The sequence below is a fragment of the Eptatretus burgeri genome, chromosome 15, assembly GCF_056783735.1.
Source record: "Eptatretus burgeri isolate ZD-2024b chromosome 15, Ebu_testis_v1, whole genome shotgun sequence".
Lineage (NCBI taxonomy): Eukaryota > Metazoa > Chordata > Myxini > Myxiniformes > Myxinidae > Eptatretus > Eptatretus burgeri.
In genome coordinates, this window is record NC_140975.1 from 68,287,312 (window position 1) to 68,293,311 (window position 6,000).

Genomic DNA, 6,000 nt, shown 5'->3' on the forward strand with positions numbered 1-6,000 from the left:
GGGTGTACAGAATGCTGATTCAACAACTTTCTAATTTACTGAGGCCAAGGTCACATTTGCCACGGCGACCGTGGGGTCTCCAAAATCTACGGCCACTACCAATTATACGGCGGCCGCAGTATTTCCACGGTCACACAATGTAGCAGTCACATATGTTTTTATTTTTCTGGTAGACGCACGGCGTATTTATAAATTGTGAAGACAGAAAACGTGGGGTTGCCGTACGGTCTTTGATTTGATGTCGCACGGTGACCTTAGGGCGTTCCTGCGGCGGCCATAGAATTTTCAAGGCAGACGCAAGGTGACCGCAGGGGGCCCTAAGGCGAACGTGCGGCCAGACGGACGGTAACGAATGGGTTAATTTTTTTTTTTTTTGGCTTGTCGAATTGCTACGGCGAACGTAGAAATGAAAAAAGTTATAACTCCGCGTTATAATTCCACGGCGACCTTACGGCCTGTAAAATATAGCCATACGGCGTAGGGCCACCCTGAGGCCACCTCAGAAACTCTGTGGCCGCCGCACGTTTCTGTCAATTCAGATGGCGTACGGCCGCCGTATCCTCGCCATAGAGCATATGTGACTTAGGCCTTACTTACAATTATTTCACTCACTTCTTCATTCAAACCTGTTACTCATTTGTTGATCAACTGATCACTTCGACAGAAACAAGTCTTCTACCTCTTCCTTCCTGGTCTTTCACACCCTCTGCTCTGCTCTCACACTCTTTCCCTAACCTGCTGTTTCTCCACTCTCCACCATGTTCCGTTATCTATACCATGAACCTCCACCTCATGTACAAAGAACACAAAACGATGCGAGGCCAACACTGCAGCCTCGATCCACCTCGGTTTTGGTTCGTCGTGCATCCTCAACTCACAATCGAGCTTCACACACACACACACACACACACACACACACACACACACACACACACACACACACACACACACACACACACACACACACACACACACACACACACACACACACACACACACACACACACACACACACACACACACACACACACACACACACCTTCCTCTGGGCCATGGGAAGTTATTTTATTTTCAAGCTTTGGACATTTATTGTTGTAACTTGTGAATAAGTGTTTTTACCTGATGATACAGGTGGGACCTTGTGGGGAGCAAAAGGTGTCACAACGAATCACCACTCAGGCGGTTATTGTCATCGGTCAATGGAGATGGAAACAAATAGTGCGGCGTTCTGATTTGATGTCAATTCTCCGATCATTAAATAAAAAAAGGAAATTAATCAAAGGAAGTCCAACATTGCGGCCTCTGGAAAGAAAGCCTTTACTTATTGAAGGGAGCTTATAGAGAGGGAAAGGTTTGGCAGAAACCCATTCAAGATTTCACATAAACCAGTCAAAGGGGGAGAATAAAAACAACAAAATCAAATATATTTTACACATTGCATGACAGGCACAAGGAGAGTGTTAAAAACATTAAAATTAACACGCTCGGTTTTCTGGTTTACACATTTAGAAACAAGAGGGGGAGCACTCGGTAGAGTGCAAAACCTCCACCGCCAATACTGCTGGGTCACTTAAATGAACCTGATATCCTATTCATTCTAGGTCAAAACGGATCAGACTCTACTGAACCACGATTGAATAAACTAAGAAAGATCAACGCGCATGTAGAAATGCCCAAAAAATAAAATCGAATTTTTTTTTTAAAAAACAAAAGGTGCAAATTTCTTTTTTCTCGAACAAATTTTTTTTGGGGGGGGGGTTGGAAATCACTTAAAACATGTAGAAATGCAAAAACAATTCTAATATTTTTCAAATAAAATCGAAATTTTTTTGGAAAAAAAAGTTGCAAATTTTTTGTTTTTTTTCTCCAACAAATTTATTTATTTTTGGTTGGAAATCACTTAAAACATGTAGAAATGCAAAAACAAAAATTCAAATATTTTTTCAAATCTATTGACTTGGTTGCCGCCATAGCGGCCATATTGGATTTTGGACCAGGTCCAAAATCTCATGGCATGATCCTTGGGACCATACCTAATCCCCCCACCAAGTTTCGTTGAAATCCGTCAAGGCGTTTTTCCGTAATACTGTTCACAAACAAACAAACAAACAGACGGGTGAAAACTAACCTCCGATCTTCGATGGCGGAGCACTCGGTAGAGTGCAAAACCTCCACCGCCAATACCGCTGGGTCACTCAAGTGAACCTTATATCTTATTCATTCAATTTGACGTCGACAGTGCTCACAGAGTTATAGTTTGCAACTTTCCCTTTTACATACTCAATTCATTCGTCATAACTCGATTCCTTGAGACAGAAATTGATTTTACGTGGGTATATCCACCTGAAGTTCCAAAATCAGCCGCAATTATAGTTTTGGCATGTTTTTTTTGTTAGAAATCACTTATAACATGAAGAAATGCAAAAAATAAAAATCGAAATTTTGTTATAAAAAAAAAGTTGCAAAATTTTTTTTTTCTCTAACAATTTTTTTTGGGGGGGGGGGGGGTTGGAAATCACTTAAAACATGTAGAAATGAAAAAAAATTCAAATCTTTTCAAAATGGCCGCCATAGCAGCCATCTTGGATTTTGGACCAAGTCCAAAATCTCATGGCATGATCCTTGGACCATAACTTACCCCCCCCCACCAAGTTTCGTCGAAATCCGTCGAGGTGTTTTTCCGTAATACTGTTCACAAACAGAAAGGGGTGAAAACAGTAACCTCCGATCTTCAATGCGGAGGTTAACTGGAGGGGGAGCACTCTGTAGAGTGCAAAACCTCCGCCGCCAAGACTGCTGGGTCATCAAGTGAACCTTATATCTTATTCATTAAATATGTCAACAGTGCTGACAGAGTTATAGTTCTTTTCTCCAACTTTTTTTTTGGGGGGGGGGGTTGGAAATCACTTAAAACATGTAAAAATGCAAAAATAAAAATAAAATTGAAATTTTGTTTAAAAAAAGTTGAAAAATTTTTTCTCTAAATTTTTTTCGGGGGGGGGGTTGGAAATCACTTAAAACATGTAAAAATGCAAAAAAAAAATTTTTTTCTCAAACAATTTTTTTGGGGGGGGGGGTTGGAAATCACTTAAAATATGTAGAAATGCAAAAAAAAAAATTTCTCTTAATTTTTTTTTGGGGGGGGGTAAAAATTTGTTTTGGGGGGGGTGGAAATCACTTAAAATATGTAGAAATGCAAAAATAAAAAATAAAAATAAAAAAAATCGAAATTTTGTTGAAAAAAGTAGCAAAAAATTTTTTTCTCTTACAATTTTTTTTGGGGGGTGGGTTGGAAATCACTTAAAACATGCAGAAATGCAAAAAATAAAAATTGAAATTTTGTTGAAAAAAAAAGTTGCAAAATTTTTTTTTCTCAATTTTTTTGGGGGGGGGTTGGAAATCACTTAAAACATGTAGAAATGCAAAAAAAAAATTCCCTCTTTTTGGGGGGGGTAACAATTTTTTTTTGGGGGGGTTGGAAATCACTTAAAATCTCATGGCATGATCCTCGGACCATACCGAATCCCCGCACCAAGTTTCGTGGAAATCCATCAATGAGTTTTTCCGTAATACTGTTCACATACAAACAAACAGAAATGGGTGAAAACAGTAACATTCGATCTTCGATGGCGGAGGCTAACTAGAGGGGGAGCACTCGGTGGAGTGCAAAACCTCCGCCGCCAAGACTGCTGGGTCACTCAAGTGAACCTTATATCTTATTCATTAAATATGATGTCAACAGTGCTAACAAAGTTATAGTTCTTTTCTCCAACATATTTTTTTTGGGGGGGAGGGGGGAGTGGAGATTGGAAATTACTTAAAACATGTAAAAATGCATAAATAAAAAATAAAAAAATCGAAATTTTGTTGAAAAAAAAGTTGCAAAATTTTTTTTTTCTCTCGAACAATTTTTTTTTGGGGGGGGGGGGGTGGAAATCACTTAAAACATGTAGAAGTGCAAAAATTGTTCCCTTTTTGGGGGGGGGTTGGAAATCACTTAAAACATGTAGAAATGCAAAAAAAAATTCTTTTCTCTATTTTTTTGGGGTGGGGGTAATTTTTTTTGGGGGGGGGTTGGAAATCACTTAAAACATGCAGAAATACAAAAAAAAAAATTCAAATATTTTTTCAAAATGGCCGCCATAGCGGATTTTTGGATTTTGGACCAAGTCCAAAATCTCATGGCATGATCCTTGGACCATACCTAACCCCCCTACCAAGTTTCGTCGAAATCCGTCGAGGAGTTTTTCCGTAATACTGTTCATAAACAAACAAACAGAAAGGGGTGAAAACAGTAACCTCCGATCTTCGATGGCGGCGGTTAACTTGAGGGGGAGCACTCGGAAGAGTGCAAAACCTCTGCCGCCAAGACTGCTGGGTCACTCAAGTGAACCTTTTATCTTGTTCATTAAATATGTCAACAGTGCTGACAGTTATAGTTCTTTTCTCCAACTTTTTTTTTTGGGGGGGGGGGGGGATTTGGAAATCACTTAAAACATGTAGAAATGAAAAAAATAAATAAATAAATAAATAAAAAAAATCGAAATTTTGTTGAAAAAAAAAGTTGCAAAAATTTTTTTCTCTCAATTTTTTTGGGGGGGTTGGAAATCACTTAAAGCATGTAGAAATGCAAAAAAATTTTTCCCTTTTTTTGGGGGGTAATTTTTTGGGGGGTTGGAAATCACTTAAAATATGTAGAAATGCAAAAACAAATTTTTCTCTTTTTTGGGGGGGGGGGGGGGTTGGAAATCACTTAAAACATGTAGAAATGGAAAAAAAAAAATCAAAATTTTGTTGAAAAAAAGTTGCAAAAATTTTTTTCTCTCAAACATTTTTTTGGGGGGGGTAGGAAATCACTTAAAACGTAGAAATGCAAAAAAAAAAAAATTCCCATTTTTGGGGGGGGCAACAATTTTTTAGGGGGGGTTGGAAATCACTTAAAATATGTAGAAATTAAAAAAAAAATTCTCAATTTTTGGGGGGGGTTGGAAATCACTTAAAATATGTAGAAATGCAAAAAAAAAAAATTCTCTATTTTTTTTTTGGGGGGGGGGGGGTTGGAAATCACTTAAAACATGAAGAAATGCAAAAAAAAATTTTTTTTTTTCGCGAACAATTTTTTTTGGGGGGGGGACCAAGTCCAAAATTTAATGGCATGATCCTTGGACCATACCTAACCCCCCACCAAGTTTCGTCGAAATCCGTCGAGGAGTTTTTCCGTAATACTGTTCACAAACAAACACAATTAAAACAAACAGAAAGGGGTGAAAACAGTAACCTCCATCCATCTTCGAAGATGGCGGAGGTTAACTAGAGGGGGAGCACTCGGTAGAGTGCAAAACCTCCGCCGCCAAAACTGCTAGGTCACTCAAGTGAACCTGATATCCTATTCATTCAATTTGACGTCGACAGTGCTCACAGAGTTATAGTTTGCAACTCTCCCTTTTACATACTCAATTCATTCGTCATAACTAGATTCTTTGAGACAGAAATTGATTTTACGTGGGTATATCTACCTGAAGTTCCAAAATCAGCCGCAATTATAGTTTTGGCATGTTTTTTTTTGTTGGAAATCACTTATAACATGAAGAAATGCAAAAAATAAAAATTGAAATTTTGTTGAAAAAAAAAAAGTTGCAAAAATTTTTTTCACATTTTTTTTGGGGGGGGGGGGCTTGGAAATCACTTAAAACATGTAGAAATGCAAAAAAAAAAAATTCAAATATTTTTTCAAAATGGCCACCATAGCGGCCATGTTGGATTTTGGACCAAGTCCAAAATCTCATGGCATGATCCTTGGACCATACCTCATCCCCCCACCAAGTTTCGTGGAAATCAGTCGATGAGTTTTTCCGTAATACTGTTCACAAACAAACAAACAGAAAGGGGTGAAAACAGTAACCTCCGATCTTCGATGGCGGAGGTTAACTCGAGGGGGAGCACTCGGGAGAGTGCAAAACCTCCGCCGCCAATACTGCTGGGTCACTCAAGTGAACCTTA

The 6,000-nt window shown here is 38.6% G+C and overlaps 1 protein-coding gene across 5 annotated transcripts in view; it reads right to left on the reverse strand.

Annotated features, from left to right (window-relative positions):
* The window catches only part of IPO4 (importin 4), an 81,921-nt gene that overhangs the window by 21,744 nt on the left and 54,177 nt on the right, over positions 1-6,000 (reverse strand). The window lies entirely within an intron of this gene.